General features: G+C 48.8%; 1 protein-coding gene across 3 annotated transcripts in view; it reads left to right on the top strand.

The window, feature by feature from the left end:
- The window catches only part of RASIP1 (Ras interacting protein 1), a 1,394,348-nt gene that overhangs the window by 382,301 nt on the left and 993,393 nt on the right, over positions 1-18,654 (top strand). The gene's annotated exons all lie outside the window — the stretch shown is intronic.

Below are 18,654 nucleotides of genomic sequence, written 5' to 3'. Positions count from 1 at the left end.
GACGGCAACTAGCGGTGTTGGAGCCCAGGGACAGGTGGAGGAGGAGGAGGTTGGAGGAGGTTGGAGGAGGTAGGAGGGATTGCCACACACACAGCAGGGGAACAGCTGACGTTACTGAACCCCAATAACAGAGGAGGGACTGTTGACTGTGCGTACAGCACTTCTGGACGGCAACTGGCGGTGTTGGAGCCCAGGGACAGGTGGAGGAGGAAGGAGGAGGTAGGAGGGATTGCCACACACACAGCAGGGGAACAGCTGACGTTACTGAACCCCAATAACAGAGGAGGGACTGTTGACTGTGCGTACAGCACTTCTGGACGGCAACTGGCGGTGTTGGAGCCCAGGGACAGGTGGAGGAGGAGGTAGGAGGAGGTTGGAGGAGGTAGGAGGGATTGCCACACACACAGCAGGGGAACAGCTGACGTTACTGAACCCCAATAACAGAGGAGGGACTGTTGACTGTGCGTACAGCACTTCTGGACGGCAACTGGCGGTGTTGGAGCCCAGGGACAGGTGGAGGAGGAGGAGGTAGGAGGAGGTTGGAGGAGGTAGGAGGGATTGCCACACACACAGCAGGGGAACAGCTGACGTTACTGAACCCCAATAACAGAGGAGCGACTGTTGACTGTGCGTACAGCACTTCTGGACGGCAACTGGCGGTGTTGGAGCCCAGGGACAGGTGGAGGAGGAGGTAGGAGGAGGTTGGAGGAGGTAGGAGGGATTGCCACACACACAGCAGGGGAACAGCTGACGTTACTGAACCCCAATAACAGAGGAGGGACTGTTGACTGTGCGTACAGCACTTCTGGACGGCAACTGGCGGTGTTGGAGCCCAGGGACAGGTGGAGGAGGAGGAGGTAGGAGGAGGTTGGAGGAGGTAGGAGGGATTGCCACACACACAGCAGGGGAACAGCTGACGTTACTGAACCCCAATAACAGAGGAGCGACTGTTGACTGTGCGTACAGCACTTCTGGACGGCAACTAGCGGTGTTGGAGCCCAGGGACAGGTGGAGGAGGAGGAGTTTGGATGAGGTTGGAGGAGGTTGGAGGGATTGCCACACACACAGCAGGGGAACAGCTGACGTTACTGAACCCCAATAACAGAGGAGCGACTGTTGACTGTGCGTACAGCACTACCAGGCAACAACTAGCGGTGTTGGAGCCCAGGGACAGCAGTAGAAGCAGAGGAACACAATGTAGGCCGAAGCCTGATTGGAGAAAGGGAACCTTTAACCCCCCCCCCCAAGGCATTTGTAGCTGAAAGAGCCAGCTTGTGCAGCTCAAAAGATGCAAAAGGAAAAGGTGGCTCTTTTAATTATGCTCCTTGCAAGCACAGAACTAAAACACTTATAAAATGTGTCCCCTGAAACCGTGAAACTGTCCCGGAGGTGGGACTTTCCTTCGTAATATGACGCAGCACAGCTGTCATTCCTACCCCCTCGGCGCCGTGCCCCGGCTCCTCATCGTTGTTTGATTCCGTCCCGGAGCCTGCGCTGTTAGGTTATCCCTTGGCCAGGCACACTTAGCGCTGCCCATCTTCTGACATCATTTGGTGTCAGGCTGGCTGCGCTTGTGCGGCCGCGCTGTCCGAGAGCCCGCCTCGCAGTGTGGTCTAATGTAATCCCACCGCGGGCCTGGGATCAGTGGCCATGCGCAGTGCATATCCTCGCCTCTCGCTCCCCTCCCTACGGCTTTTTCAGACTGTGCGCTGCCACGGCCGTGGCATGCTATTACGGATCAGCTGGCACCGCACAGTCTGAAGAAGCCGTAGGGAGTGGAGCGAGAGGCGAGGATATGCACTGCGCATGGCCACTGATCCCAGGCCCGCGGTGGGATTACATTAGACCACACTGCGAGGCGGGCTCTCGGACAGCGCGGCCGCACAGGCGCAGCCAGCCTGACACCAAATGATGTCAGAAGATGGGCAGCGCTAAGTGTGCCTGGCCAAGGGATAACATAACAGCGCAGGCTCCGGGACGGAATCAAACAACGATGAGGAGCCGGGGCACGGCGCCGAGGGGGTAGGAATGACAGCTGTGCTGCGTCATATTACGAAGGAAAGTCCCACCTCCGGGACGGTTTTACGGTATCAGTGGACACATTTTATAAGTGTTAAGTTCTGCGTGTGCAAGGAGCATAATGAAAATAGCTACCTTTTCCTTGTGCAGCATTACTGCTGCACAAGGTGGCTCTTTCAGTAACAAACGCCTTGGGGGGGGGGGGGGACAGGTTCCCTTACATTTCAGTTGTGTCAGCGTGGCGGTCGCAGGACACATTGCCGGCTACACAGCTGGGGATCAGCTGACGTTACTGAAACCCAATAACACTGGGTCGTATGTTTTGACTGTGCAGATGGCACTTCTGAGCCTCAACTGGCGTTGTTGGAGCCCAGGAATGTAAGTTCAGGTGGTTGAAAGATGAACACAACAGGAGACCTGGATAACGTATACAGTGACCTAATTATTTAATCAGGAGGAGGAGTGGCAAATTCCTGCGAGATCCAGGCCTTGTTCATTTTCAGGAAAGTAAGCCGGTCAACGTTATCGGAGGATAGTCGCATGCGACGGTCAGTTAGTACACCACCTGCAGCACTAAAGACACGTTCCGATAATACACTGGCCGCAGGGCAAGACAGCACCTCCAATGCATACTGGCTTAGCTCTGGCCATGTATCCAGCTTTGAGACCCAAAACTTGAAAGGGGAAGAGCCGTCTGGGAGTACAGCAAGAGGGCAAGACATGTAGTCTGTCACCATCTGACGGAACCGTTGCCTCCTGCTGACTGGAGCCGTCTGTGATGGTGTAGACTTTTGTGGGGGGCACACAAAACTGTGCCACAGTTGGGCCATACTGGTCTTGCCTTGGGCAGAGGCACTGCTTCTGCTCCCTCTTTGTGCAGAGCCTCCACCACTGCCTGGACGCACTGAGCTGCTTTGGAATGCACTAGCAGCACTTCTCTCAGTTGGAATGGAGAAGATGATGGAACTGACCAGTGTGTCTTGGTACTCCCGCATTTTTCGCTCCCGGTTCAACGGTGTGATGAGGCTTTCTACGTTGTCCCGGTAGCGAGGATCGAGGAGGGTGAACACCCAGTAATCAGACATGTTGAGAATGTGGTCGATGCGGCGGTCGTTTCTCAGGCACTGCAGCATGTAATCCACCATGTGCTGCAGACTGCCAACTGCCCAAGAAACGCTGTCCCCAGCTGGAGGCGTGATCTCTGCCCGCTCGTCATCACCCCACCCTCGCTGTACACACTGAGTACTGGACAATTGTGTAACTCCCTCCTCTGGACGGATGTCTTCCTCCTCCATTGACTCCTCCTCATCCTCCTCACAAACTGTCCCCTGCCTACGCGTTTGTGAGGAACCACGTGGCGCTGACTGTCCAGAAGATGATGGAAGTGGTGAATCCTCATCCTCCACCTCTTCCACAACATCATCCCTTAGCGCTTGCAGTGATTTTTCAAGCAGGCAGATAAGGGGGACAGTCATGCTGACTAGTGCATCATCTGCACTCGCCATCCGCGTGGAATAATCGAAGGGACGCAAAACCTGGCAGACATCCTTCATAGTGGCCCACTCTGTGGTTGTGAAGTCTGTACGGCGCTGACTGCGACTTTTGTGCGCCTGATACAGCTGGTACTCCATTACAGCTTGCTGCTGCTCACACAACCGCTCCAACATATGTAACGTGGAATTCCACCTGGTAGGTAGGTCACATATGATGCGATGTTCCGGCAGGCGGTGTCGGCGCTGCAGAGCCGCAATGCGCGCTTTTGCCGTGCTGGAACGCCGCAAGTGAGCACACTCTAGGCGGACCTTGTGCAGCAGTGCATCAAGATCCGGATAGTCCCTCAAAAAACTCTGCACGACCAAATTGAGCACATGTGCCAGACATGGGATGTGAGTGAGGTTGCCGAGGCCCAGGGCTGCCACCAGATTTCGGCCATTATCACACACTACCATGCCTGGCTGGAGATTCGCTGGCTCAAACCACACATCGCTCTCCTGCTTGATGGCATTCCAGAGCTCCTGCGCTGTGTGGCTACGATTCCCCAAAAAAATTAATTTCAAGACGGCCTGTTGACGTTTGGCCACGGCTGTGCTCATGTCGGTCGTAACAGGTACACGTTCATCACGGGTCCATGTGGAGGTGGACTGTGACGGCTCCTGCAGCGATGATTCTGAGGAACTGGTGTAAGAGGAGGAGTCAATGCGTACAGAATGGATTCCTGCAATCCTTGGAGTGGGCAGGACACGTCCTGCGCCACTCGCACGGTCTGTACCCGGCTCAACTACATTAACCCAATGGGCAGTGAGGGAAAGGTATCGCCCCTGTCCATGTTGACTGGTCCACGCATCGGTGGTGAGGTGGACCTTGCTACTGACGGCGTTCAGTAGCGCGTGTTTTATGTGTCCCTCCACATGCTTGTGCAGGGCAGGGACGGCTTGCCTGCTGAAGTAAAAGCGGCTGGGCACACTGTACTGTGGGACTGCCAATGACATCAAGTCACGGAAGCTGTCAGTCTCCACCAGCCTGAATGACAGCATTTCCAGTGACAGAAGTTTGGCAATGCCTGCAGTCAGAGCCTGTGCTCGTGGGTGGTTTGACGAGAAAGGCCGCCTTTTCTCCCATGCCTGTACTACCGATGGCTGTAGACTGGGCTGGGAGTGTGTGGTTGACTGGGAAAGTGGTGCTGCGGGTGGAATTACAGCGGGTCTCTGGACAACAGGGCCAGAGGTTCTTCCACGGCGATCCTGGGAGGAAGCCGAACCAGCTGCGTGTGAGCTAGAGGAAGAGGCAACACGAGCTGAAGAGGTGGTAGCTGCCGCTGTTGGTTGGCCTAGCTCTTCAGTGTGTTTGTCTAACTCCGCCGGGTGCCTGTTGCGCACATGTTTCCACATGTTGGAGGTATTGAGGTTGGCGACTTTTTGACCTCTTTTGATTTTTTGATGACACACCTTGCATCTGACATAGCAAATGTCATCTGCAACTGTGTCAAAAAAGGACCAGGCACTGCAAGTCTTGGGAGCCCCCCTTTTGACTTTTGGAAGAGACATGCTCCTTACGGGTGCCAAAGCGGAGGCTGCAGGATCCGCAGTCTTCCCCCTCCCTCTCCCTCTTTGGACCGTACGGGGAATCTCTTCCTCAGAGCTGCTCCCACCACCTTCCTGTCCCTGACGCCAAGATGGGTCAAGGACCTCGTCATCCACACTACCCTCTGCCCCCAACTGCTCCTCCCGGGTAGTCTCAGCAGCAGAGCACGCACCAGTAAGTGGCACCTGAGTGTCATCATCAGCTGATGCGGCCTGCGATGTGGTGAACGGAGCCACTGGCCCACCCGCCTCTTCAGACTCAGAGAGAAAAAGCTGTTGGGCATCACTGCACCCTGCCTCTTCTTCCATTTCTCCAATGCTGCTTGGCTGGCCCCCTGTTTCCAAGCCAAGAGATTCAGAGAACAGAAGTAGAGACGGCTCCTGTCCTGGGCTCTCTGTCTGCCTGGGCAATTTGGCAGGTGGTGAAGAGACAGATGGCTGCTCTCCAGTGCTCTGTGTCTGAGAGGATGTGGCACTAATGGAAGTTGATGCATTAGCTGCCATCCATCCCACAACGGCTTCAATTTGGTCTTCACGCAGCAGCGGTGTACGGCGCTCGGCGACAAAGCTGCGCATGAACGACTGTTCCCTCGTGAAAGTGGGTGCTGATGAGTCACCGGTGCCCGCAGCGGGCACAGAATCCCCACGTCCCCTCCCTGCTCCGCGCCCACGCCCACGTGCCTTACTCACTGCCTTCTTCATCGTGGTTGACTGATAAAGAAAAGCAGAAAAGTACTAACGGCTTTGTGTGCTTATTCCTGAAAAACTCCTCCTAACAGGTATAAGAAACACTAATTAGCTAAAGTGTGGACTAGACTTTAATATGAGTTAATGTGGCCTACACAAATGTAAAGTGGTGTAACTGGTGTGTTTGGTGAACTTTATTATTTATTTCTTTTTTGGGGGCTGAACTGACAACGGATAGAGCTGCAGTCACACGGAGACCGTGCAGACAGACGTTAACGGCGCTGTAAGGCCCAAAAACCCTCCTCTACTTTATCCTATGTAGTGTTTTTCCACAAATTAGCTGGAGACGGGTGGAAAGACACTAATAGGATTTTTTTAAATTAATTAGCAGCAGACTACAGTACTTGAAAAAAAATTAAAATTGATTTGGCGGTATGACGCAGTTAACAACCCTGAGCTGGAGACAACCAAGCTACGGCTGCTCACAGACTACAGGGCGAGCTGCAGTCACACGGAGACCGTGCAGACAGCCGTAAACGGCGCTGCAAGGCCCAAAAACCCTCCTCTACTTTATCCTATGTAGTGTTTTTCCACAAATTAGCTGGAGACGGGTGGAAAGACACTAATAGGATTTTTTTAAATTAATTAGCAGCAGACTACAGTACTTGAAAAAAAATTAAAATTGATTTGGCGGTATGACGCAGTGAACAACCCTGAGCTGGAGACAACCAGGCTATAGCTGCTCACAGACTACAGGGCGAGCTGCAGTCACACGGAGACCGTGCAGACAGCCGTAAACGGCGCTGCAAGGCCCAAAAACCCTCCTCTACTTTATCCTATGTAGTGTTTTTCCACAAATTAGCTGGAGACGGGTGGAAAGACACTAATAGGATTTTTTTAAATTAATTAACAGCAGACTACAGTACTTGAAAAAAAATTAAAATTGATTTGGCGGTATGACGCAGTGAACAACCCTGAGCTGGAGACAACCAAGCTACGGCTGCTCACAGACTACAGGGCGAGCTGCAGTCACACGGAGACCGTGCAGACAGCCGTAAACGGCGCTGCAAGGCCCAAAAACCCTCCTCTACTTTATCCTATGTAGTGTTTTTCCACAAATTAGATGGAGACGGGTGGAAAGACACTAATAGGAATTATTTGAAAAAATGTGCAGCAGCCTGCACTACTTCAAAAAAAAAAAAAAAAAAGGACAGTATGAGGCAATGAACCACCCTCCCTGAACTGAATACAACCAGCTATGGATGGCCTATGTGGCTGCACTCAGACTAGAGAGTGGGCTGCACTCACACACACACACACAGAGAGACCTTGCAGATCGCTGTGAAAACAGCGCTACAAGGCAAAAGCAAGGTGAATAGTAGGTGAACACAGCGGTTGCTAAATTAGCCTTTGGAAAGCACAAAGAAGCAAATCGCTATCTCTAAACTGTCCCTCAGTCAGCAAACAGCGTCCTGTCACTAACTGAATTCACAGCAGAGTGATCGCAAAATGGCGCCAGCGACTTTTAAACTGCATCATGACATCATTTCAGCAGCCAATCACAGCCTTGCCAGTACTTTCATGCCCTCCATGCTAAACAGGATGTGCCCACACTTGGAATCTTTCTCATTGGCTGAATTTCTGAATTTTGAATCATGGAACTTCCGATTCCGGTATCCGATACGCGCCAAGTATCGGAATCCCGGTATCGGAATTCCGATACCGCTAGTATCGGCCGATACCCGATACTTGCGGTATCGGAATGCTCAACACTAGTGAGGATGGGAAAAGAAAGTAAAATCTTTAGTGGTGGGGTGAATAATACGCCATGGGTCGATAAGATGGAGGGTAGATAACTTGTGCAGTAGGTTGTGTCTCGCTTTCTGTGATATGAAGGAAAGACCGCTTGAGGAGTCAATCTCAGGGTCCAAAGTGATATTAAAGTCACCACCCACAATTAGTAACCCTTCTGTGAAGAGTTGTAGCACTTCCAAAGTTTTGGTGATCCACTGGGTTTGCTGTTTATTAGGTGCATACAAGTTGGCAAAAGTAACTAATGTGTTGGCTAGGTGGCCTTTTACAAAAATATATCTCCCTTCATGATCACTCAGTGTGTTTCTGGGTGAGAATGGTAGGCCTTTTTTTAGTGCTATACTAACACCTTTGGATGCAGAAGAGTTACAACTATTGAACCAGGTTGGGTATGGGGAGAAGGAGGTATTAGGAGTTCTACCATTTTTGAAGTGTGTTTCTTGGAGGAAGGCTACCTGAATTTTTTGTTTCTTTAGAAGAGTAAAAATTTGATTTCTTTTTGCAGGTGCATTAAGGCCCTTAACATTAAAAGAGGAAACTGTGATGGATCCAGAGCTCACCTTATCATTCATACTCGTCATGTGTTAGAGAAGAGTTTGTCCCACCCCGGTACCTAAGGAAAGAAAAGGAGAAACAAAACATGAATAACAAACTTTGTACATTTAAGCACTCGCCCATCGTGGGGAAGGGGGGGGGGGTAGTAACACCCAGACATAGGCGAGGGTAGTCCAAGTTGTGAAAGCTCTTAATGCAATGAGAAGAGCAAAATAAACATTTTTAGAAAAAACTTAGAGAGGCAGACGTGGTTGCTTAAGAGGCAAAACAAATAGAGTAGTTGTTCTGTTCTTACTTATAAAAACAGGAGGGGAGAAAAAGGGAACTCATGGTGGTTGTTTCTTGGGGTCTTGTTTTTTGACTTTGGGGGATGTATGTTTCTTCTTTTGTGACCACTCCGAGGGTTTCTTCATTGAGGGTAGGCTCCAGTTGGCGTCGACTGGCATCCAGGAAGGTATATCAATTGGTGTGATATTTAGAGTCTCCGAAGCCTTGTGAAGATCCTCTGAGGTACGAATTGTAAGTTGACGACTAGCGGTGTTCACTGCAAGGCCGACTGGGAATAGCCATTTATATGTCAGATTTTTGGCTTTCAGAGCGGCAAGAAGGGGCCTGAGTATTCGTCTTTTTGCTAATATAGATGGGGCCAAATCTTGAAAAAGTAGAATTTGTGAGTTGTCATATATAATTTTGTCTTGTTCCCTAGCGCATGCCAGGATGGCGGCTGTGTCAACGTAGCTAAGAAGGCCACAAATAATGTCTCTGGGTGGTTCTTCAGCTTTTGGTTTAGGCCTTAGAGCGCAATGAATTCTTTCAATAATAATTTTTGAGGCCCTCTCTGTGTCTAAGAGATTAGCGAAGATTTCCCTCGCCACCTTGTCTAGCGCTTCTCGAGCGAAGGACTCTGGAACTCCTCTTATCCGGATATTTTTCCTTCTACTCCTGTTCTCTTGATCTTCAACAGCTAATAGCGCTACGTTTAGATGTTGTTGCTGTTTGAGGGCTTGATCATTTAGGCAGGTAACAGCTTCAACTATGTCAACGTTTGCAGTTTCTAGTGACTTGACCCTGTGGCCTAGGTGTTGAAGGTCAGCTCGCATACCCGAAACTTCCTCTAAGAGTGGCTTCATGTTTTGGGCCATCAACTTTTTCATGAAGGCTCTGGAGATAGGGGCTATGTCTCCTGAAGCGGAGTCACTGTCAGAATCAGCGTCACTGAGGTCCGATACATCTATGTTTTCGGATGAGATCGTTTTTTTGAGGGACCGCCTAGTAGGAGTTTGAGAGACTTCGTTTTTTTTTTTTTAGGTATGAGTCAAGAGCGCCATGAGCACCCTTCTTCTGGTCGTCTGCCATAGCTTTGTTTGTAAGTTTTTCACGTTCTTTTAGTGATTTAACCATCTTAAGAGCGTCAGAAAACATGAAGTGCTGCAATCACAACTTGGACAACGTGGAAAAAATTCAGTCACTCATTGTATTAGATTTAAAGCGTATATTCAGAATGGACACTAGGTGTCACTATAAGATCAGGAAATAGCAACACTGTCTTGCTGAACGTTTCTAAGTCAACTCAGTCTAAGATGTAGTTTCCTGTTTACGTATACACAAGTGTTTTATGCACAGTACTGCTTCAAACCGATCCAATCCAGCAAGGGTTAAAACAATTGGGTATGGGGCAGCAGGAGATGAAGCGTGCTTATGGGTTGCAGGCTTGATGTTATCCCAGAAATTCACTCAGCTCAGCCACAGCTGTTCTAATGCAGTCTGGTGAGACTCCTGGGAGTAAAAAGTAGTGCAGGGGTATGACTAGGGCTGCTGGTCCCTCTGCTCTTCACTGCACACTGATCGCTGGGGTTCCAATGCGGACGAGACTACCACACTGCTGTTGATTAGTTGGCAGCGTTAGTTAGTGCAAGCGTGCGGCTGGGAGTGCGTATCCTTCCGCCCTGCTCAAAGTGCTGCTGGTGGGACGCTTGGGAGATGTAAATAGTGCAGGGGAATGACTGGAGCTGCAGATCCCTCCGCCGTGCACCAGACGTCGGCTGCTGATGAAGCTGAGCGGCCGGAACTTCTTTGCTGCTTTTTTACTATGTGCAGGCTGTATGGGAGTGCAGGTGTGTGGCCGGGATGTGTGCTTCCGCCCCTGATTTTAAGCTCTCCCACTTATGTGCCTCCTTTGGTGGGGAAGAGGGGGATCCGCTGGGGATACGCTATGCAAGTAAAGTTGCCCCGCAGGCTTAATTTAGTGGCACACTGTCTGTAGTTGTGCCTTTAGATCCGTGCTGTTGCATGGACTATTTTTCCCCCAAGCAGCTGCACTGTATGAGCACATAGTGAGCATAATAACATTAACAACTTGTTCAGGTTTAGAGAAAATAGCCTTAAATTTAAGCAATGACCAGAGATAGAAAATAAAGGCTAGGAGATGTGACGGTAGGACTTCAAGTAAGCAATTATTTGTTTCTGAGGGTTGAGAAAGGATATGAGGCTCACATAGAAGACTAATCGGGCTAAATGGCTAGACAGCAAGATGATGGGCACGGCCACGGCATCGCATCAGAGGGTCTGGGGGGAGAGGTGGAGGTAAAAGTCAAGCAAAGCATTCCGGCAGAGCTAAAGATGTGTTCCAGAGGGAAGATCATCTAAGCCCGGTAGGAGGGGATGAAAATTTAATCCAGGGAAGCCAAGAGGTTTGAAATTTCTCGTGGGTGCGTGTTTCCCAACTAGAGAGTTCTTCTAAGCGATACAGGTCATGAACCTTAAAAGTCCATTCTTTCAGCGTTTGAGGAGCTGGTTGCCTCCAATGTGTAGAAATCTGGTGTTTAGCAGCTGCCAATAAGATGGGGAGCAACTTGTGTTTCCCTGGATTAAAAGTAGAGTAGGGGAGTGAAAGTAATACTTGGGGAGTAAGATCTCGCATCATTAGACCCATACTATGTAAAGATTTATTTATGTCAGTCCAGAATTGTAATAATCCTGGGCAGAGCTTGGGAACATATACAACACAGTGGGGAATCCGTTAGCCCTAAGTGGAACAGTTCTGTGGTTCTGTACCACCTAGAGAGAATCTTGAACGCGTTCTCTAGTAGGAAGATACATCTGGAAAACCCGTGAGAGTTAGCAAGTACCTGTTGAGTTTCTTGGGGGGATAATGTAATCTTTAACTCCGACTCCCAAGAAGAGAGATACAGAGGTTTAAATTGGTTTGGGGTATTGAAGAGTTTTGCAGAAATTCAAGCCAGAGCCAATCAGGGGATTGTCTCTCAATTGATTTGAGATTTGACATGATGTGGTGGATATGGCTCTTCTGAAGAAAGTTGGAGGGCTGTTTTGCAGCGTTGGCGGTGCAAAGAATCTGTTTGGACAAAAATTGGGAGATTGTGACATTAGGCAGGGAATCCAAAAGTCCAAAAGCATCTACATAGTTAGGGTCCGTTAGCCAAGGGGTGACTTTGAGCAGAATATTATCAAGAAGAAAGAAGCATGGGAGACGGTTTGGGATAAGGGCACGTCTAATAGATAATGTGTTATGAGTTATGTCATCTAATTTTTGTTTTGGGAGGGTAACAGGTGTCCAGAAGTAAAGGTTGACCTCCCTCCCCATCAGGGATAATTCGAGTTGTATGTTTAGATTATCTGGGTTAGGTTTTAATAGGTTTATCCATCTTGCAAGGTGGATTGCTTTGTAATAAGTACGAAAGTCAGGCAAGCTGAGACCACCCTCGCCTCTGGGCAAAGAAATAATTTTTAGAGGAAGTCTAGCTTTTTTGTGTTTCCACACAAATTGAGAAACCAATTGGTTAATTGAGAGGAAAAAGAGTTAGGGAGAGTTAAAGGTACCATGTTCATGATGTAAAAAATCTTTGGAAAAGTATAAGATTATATGACGTTATTCCTTCCTATCCAGGATAAATATGGTAGGTCATATTTCTTTAAATCCATTTGTAGGTTAGCTAAGAAGGGGATGTAGTTATATTTGTAAAGGGAGGAAGGGTCTGCCATTAAATAGATTCCGAGGTATTTCAGTTTTTCCAAGGGCCAGTTGAAGGGAGTGTCTTTTTTCAATACCGAAATATCTGAGGTGCTTGCTGAGACATTTAAAGCTTCTGATTTGTTCATGTTTATTTTAAAATTAGAGATTTCTCCAAATTTGGTGAACAATGTCATAAGTCTGGGAAAAGATGATTCTGGGTTAGTGGTTAAAAGTAAGAGATCATCAGTAGAGTTGAGCGATACCTTCCGATATTGAAAAGTATCGGTATCAGATTGGATCGGCCGATATTCAAAAAATATCGGATATCGCCGATACCAATACCCGATACCAATGCAAGTCAATGGGACCAAAATATCGGAATTAAAATAAACCCTTTCTTTCCTTGTAGGTTCATTCTACATGAAGGAAAACAACAAAGAATAATGTAGGATGTATTGGGGGACATGGAGGAGACATTAAAGGCATAGAGGTTTAGCCCAATCAAATGGAATAGCAGGAATTATTTATTTATTTTTTTTAAGACGTACGGAGTTACAAAGATATTGACTATGTATATATTTTTTATATTTTTTTTATATTTTGTCAGATATTGATGTTTCACTAATTCCATGCTCTTCATCTTCTTTTTTTAATTGTCCGACACTTTCTTCTTCATCATCCTCAGCAGCAGCATCTTTTACATCAACTTCTTCTTCACCTTATTCATCTTCTTCTTCACCTTCTTCCTATGATTCTTTTTTGTTACATTCTTCATATTCTTTTTATTCAACTATTATTCTTCTTCATATTCTACTTCTTCATCATATTCTTATTTGTGACAGGCATTCCTGTAGTTGTTATCTATGAAAGTTTGAAGATTACACCTTCGTTCTGCCTGTCACAAAAGAGTTACAACAGGAATTGTCCGCGTTCAGTTTGGCCTGCAGCAGCAGGCTTTTTCCAGGGGCACCAGGAGGAGGAACGGACTCACCCCCATACACTGCTTAGTCTTCTTCTGATTATAATTTAGATAATATCTTTTGCTCTGATTTTTAGTCTTATGCTTAATGTTCTTCTGCTCTTTGTTCTGCAGCTTCTTGTTCTTCTGCTTCTCGGTCTTCAGGGGCGTCGTCTCCAGGGTCGTTGTCTCAGGGGTCGTCGTCTCTGGGGTCGTTGTCGTCTCATGGGTGGTCTTCAGGGTCGTCGTCTTTAGGGTCTTGAACTTGGAAATGTAACAGAAGGTACAAGAAGGCTGAGGAAATGCCGAGAACCAGCTGATGGTACTGGAACCCAGATGGCTACCCGAAGGTCCAAGAGCCAATGGAACTACCAAGGACCAGCTGATGGTACTGGAACCCTGTTACTAAGCAGGAGGTTCCCGTGCCAGAAAGCACTACCAAGGACCACCTGACGTTGGTGGAACTTGGATACCCAGTAGGAGGCACCTAAGCCAAAGGCTCTGCCTTGAACCAGCTGACAGTACTGGAACCAGGATGAGGAGCAGAAGGTACAAGAGCCAAAGACACTGCCGAGAACCAGCTGACGGTACTGGAACCCGGATAGGTAGCCGAAGGTACAAGAGCCAATGGAACTACCGAGGACCAGCTGACGCTATTGGAACCCTAAGAACCAGGTGATGGTGCTGGAACTCAGATAGGCAGCAGCAGGTCCACAGTTAAACCAAAAGTTGCAAGGCTGCGTGCCGGATGTAGTTACCGAAAATCCACAGTCCTACACGGGGAGCTTGTCCTATTGGCACTACAGAACCAGCCTTGATTGCCAGTTCCCGCAGCCCACATAGGAAGCACCTAAACTGCAGTCACCATAGAGTCAGCTAACCCGACTGCAACACGACAGGACAATGTATTTAAGGCAAAGTGACCTTGAAACTACCCGGAAACAGCTGGCGTGCTGGAACCGGGCTGGGCATGAGGGAGTACCCATGCCATAGACACTTCTGAGCAGCAACTGGCGGTGTTGGAGCCCAGGGAATAAAGGAGAAGCAGAGAGTAGGCTGAGGCCTAATTGGAGCAAGTTGAAAGGGAACCTTTAACCCCCTCCAGGCGTTAGCAACTAGAAGAGCCACCTTGTGCAGCAGTAATGCTGCACAAGGAAAAAGCTCTTTTAATTATGCTCCTTGCACACGCTGAACGAAACACTTAGAAAATTAGGCCCCTCATACCGTGAAACCATCACCGAGGTGAAACTTTCCTTCTTAATGAGACGCAGCACAGCTACCCCCTTAGCGCCGGGTGCAGCCTTCTGAGGGTTGTTTGTTTGTGTACCGGAGTCTGCGCTGTTATGTTATCCCTTGGCCTTGCGCAGTGCATATCTTAGCCTCTCTAACTCATCTCCTTCCGCCTTCTTCAGAGTGTGCGGTGTCACGGCCGTGGCATGTGATTAGGGATCAGCTGACGCTGCACAGTCTGAAGAAGGCGGAAGGAGATGAGTGAATAAATCAGAAGATACTGCGGGGCTGGGATTCATGGCCTTGTGCAGTGTATATCTTAGCCTCTCTAACTCATCTCCTTCTGCCTTCTTCAGAGTGTGCGGCGTCAGCTGATCCCTAATCACATGCCATGGCCGTGACGCCGCACAGTCTGAAGAAGGCGGAAGGAGATGAATGAGAGGCGAAAATATGCACTGGGCATGCCCATGAATCCCAGCCCCGCAGTGTCTTCTGATTTATTCACACTGCGGGGCTGGGTGTCACGATATGGTATGAAATATCATATAAGTTTAGTTCTGTTGCTAGCAAGCTGTGGGCTAAAAAACCCCCCTTCCCTTTCACTCAGCCAAGAGATGCCTTGTCAATGTACATGGGGGAAGAGAGTTTTATTGACGAAAGGTATTTACGACCGGCATTTCCTGTAGTAGAAAGTGCCCAGCTTTAACTGGATTAGAAACTTCTAGAATCTGAAAGTCCTTTGTTTTGTTATTGTGAGATATTAGGCAAACTATTGAAGATAGGAGAATGATAAATACATATCCTTGATCTCCATCGAAGCATCTACCCATTACTCTAAACACAGACGTCTAACTCCATCGGGTGAAGAAGTAGGGATTGCTCTGTAAATAACAGGACATATTTGATCTCATTAGAAAGCCCACGTTAATCCCAGATGAATGCTGGGTTTCTCACAACTATGACATGTTGTGTAGCGGAGTTATAGAAATTAGATATAGGTTAGGGAAAAATCAGTTAGCAGAAGAAGTAGGAGGGGTTGGAAAAGTCAGCCCTTTCTGTGAGGTCACAGACTGTAGGTTTTAAGTGCTGGCAGGCGTCCAAGAGAGCAGATTGGAGTCTTCTTGTCCTTCCCTGAAGTGCCCTCAGCACGTCCAATGAGCTGGGACGTATGTTTGCCTGCAATGCAAGGATCTGAGAATATCTGAGTGTTACCTTTTCTTCATTTAATCCTTTTATTTTCATAATTACCTTGTACATATTTGCAATTGTCTCATTTGTAACATCTTTGTAAAATATTTTTATAAAGCACTGCCTACACCTTGTGGGGTATAGTATTTCATGCCAGTTATTTCTCCCTGCTCTAAACACATACCCTGTCTCTTGAAGGGAAATTACGCTACTGTTTTGGGGTTAGCTTCGGACCCGTTTAATCGGAGCTGGTGGCAGCAATACCGTGTACAGGCCGTTGGGTGTCACTGCAGCAACTGCGGCTTGATAATTATTGTTCCTGCCCGAGCGGGAGTAGTTATCGCCTCGCTGCAGCATGCCCAATAGCCAGTACATAGCAGGCAGCCTTTCTGGCGACTAATTACCCTAGGTGCAGTACCTAATCTGACCTGCCGGTAAGGGGGGTGCCAGAGAGCTGCAAGGTTTAATTGGAACTGTAAGCGGGATACACAAATCCCTGCAGTTCATGGTATATTGAAGAGCAGTGGGATACCGAAAATAAGCCCCTGCTGTAACCTAAGAGGTCATTAAACTTGTGTGTGTATTTTGTTCATCACATTGTGGCAGTGGAGGGATAACTAAAGGCCCCGTCTCACATAGCGAGATCGCTAGCGAGATCGCTGCTGAGTCACAAGTTTTGTGACGCAACAGCGACCTCAGTAGCGATCTCGCTATGTTTGACACGTACCAGCGACCCGGCCCCTGCTGTGAGATCGCTGGTCGTGTCGGAATGGCCTGGACCTTTTTTTGGTCGTTGAGGTCCCGCTGACATCGCTGAATCGGTGTGTGTGACACGGATTCAGCGATGTCTTCACTGGTAACCAGGGTAAACATCGGGTTACTAAGCGCAGGGCCGCGCTTAGTAACCTGATGTTTACCCTGGTTACCATCGTAAATGTAAAAAAAAAAAAACAGTACATACTCACATTCCGGTGTCCGTCAGGTCCCTTGCCATCCGCTTCCCGCACTGACTGACTGCCGGCCGTAAAGTGAAAGCAGAGCACAGCGGTTACGTCACCGCTCTGCTGTTAGGGCCGGCGCTCAGTCAGTGCAGGAAGCGGACGGCGGGGGACGCGAAGGTGAGTATGTAGTGTTTGTTATTTTACATTTTACACTGGTAACCAGGGTAAACATCGGGTTACTAAGCATGGCCCTGCGCTTAGCAACCCGATGTTTACCCTGGTTACCCGGGGACCTCATCATCGTTGGTCGCTGGAGAGCTGTCTGTGTGACAGCTCCCCAGCGACCACACAGCGACTAAACAGCGACGCTGCAGCGATCGGCATCGTTGTCTGTATCGCTGCAGCATCGCTATGTGTGACAGGGCCTTATGATAAGCCCCCTGCACATGTGATAGCCGTCTGTTGGTCTAAAGTCACCCCAATCCGTGACCTATTGGTGGCAGTGGTCAGGAATCCCTGTGGATTTCGTGACAAACTGCTGGCCGCGGCTAAGGGAACTTGACAGTCACGGTGTGAATCGTGACAATTAGTGGCAAGGCGGTGGGATATTACAGCATTAGTGATTTGGTTTGAGCAATCATTCCTCTCACTAAAAACTTGCAGAAAGTTCTTGCGAGAACTCTGCACAAATAAGTTTGGGAGAACAAACTCAGTGCTTATTAGTTGTGAGTAGTGTTGAGCATTCCGATACCGCAAGTATCGGCCGATACCCGATACTTGCGGTATCGGAATGCTCAATACCGAGATCCGATACTTTTGTGGTATCGGGTATCGGTATCGAAACAACATTAATGTAATAATGTGTAAAAGAGAGAATTAAAATAAAAAATATTGCTATACTCACCTCTCCGACGCAGCCTGGACCTCACCGAGGGAACCGACAGCGTTCTTTGCTTAAAATTCGCGCGTTTACTTCCTTACGTGAAGTCCCGGCTTGTGATTGGTTGCGTGCTGCCCATGTGGCCGCGACGCGACCAATCACAGCAAGCCGTGACGTAATTTAAGGTCCTTCAGGATTTTAAAATTACGTTCTGGCTTGTGATTGGTCGCGTCGCGGTCACATGGGCGACGCGACCAATCACAAGCCGTGACGTCACGGGAGGCTGGACACGTGCGCATTTTAAAATGCGCGCGTGTCCTGCCTCCCGTGACGTCCCGGCTTGTGATTGGTCGCATCGCCCATGTGGCCGCGACGCGACCAATCACAGCAAGCCGTGACGTAATTTCAGGTCCTTCAGGATTTTAAAATTACGTTCTGGCTTGTGATTGGTCGCGTCGCGGTCACATGGGCGACGCGACCAATCACAAGCCATGACGTCACGGGAGGCTGGACACGCGCGCATTTTAAAAGAACGTAATTTTAAAATCCTGAAGGACCTGAAATTACGTCACGGCTTGCTGTGATTGGTCGCGTCGCGGCCACATGGGCGGCACATGACCAATCACAAGCCAGGACTTCACGTAAGGAAGTAAACGTGCGAATTTTAAGCAAAGAACGCTGCCGGTTCCCTCGGTGAGGTGAGTATAGCAATATTTTTTATTTTATTTCTTTCTTTTACACATTAATATGGATCCCAGGGCCTGAAGGAGAGTTTCCTCTCCTTCAGACCGTGGGAACCATCAGGGATACCGTCCGATACTTGAGTCCCATTGACTTGTATTGGTATCGGGTATCGGTATCGGATTGGATCCGATACTTTGCCGGTATCGGCCGATACTTTCCGATACCGATACTTTCAAGTATCGGATGGTATCGCTCAACACTAGTTGTGAGACAATTGTGTACTGGTAATTACCCCTTCCCTTTCTCTTCGTTTTTCTATCCTATCTTTTATTTGGCAACCATGGTTGTGCTGGGAGAAACCTTTTATGAGCAGCAGACCAAAGACACCCTTGTGGCCTTGTGCAAGTCACAGCACATTGACTATGCAAACAAAAACAAAAGCCAACTGGTCGCAGTCCTAATGCAATGGGAAGCCGCTCTAGACCACTCACAGAGCCCAGAGGCCGCAGAAGCCGGCACCAGCGAACATGGTGCTGCAGCCGAGATCCAACCACTGAGTGCTGGCCCTGTTAGCAATCCGGGCGAATTGGACCCCCACCTGCAGGCAGCCTTGAAAGAATTCCCCACTGACGACCATGAGGGACGTC

Source organism: Ranitomeya variabilis, chromosome 4 (assembly GCF_051348905.1).
Source record: "Ranitomeya variabilis isolate aRanVar5 chromosome 4, aRanVar5.hap1, whole genome shotgun sequence".
Lineage (NCBI taxonomy): Eukaryota > Metazoa > Chordata > Amphibia > Anura > Dendrobatidae > Ranitomeya > Ranitomeya variabilis.
Note: the sequence above shows the minus strand (reverse complement) of the source record. Positions and strands in the feature narration are given on the sequence as shown.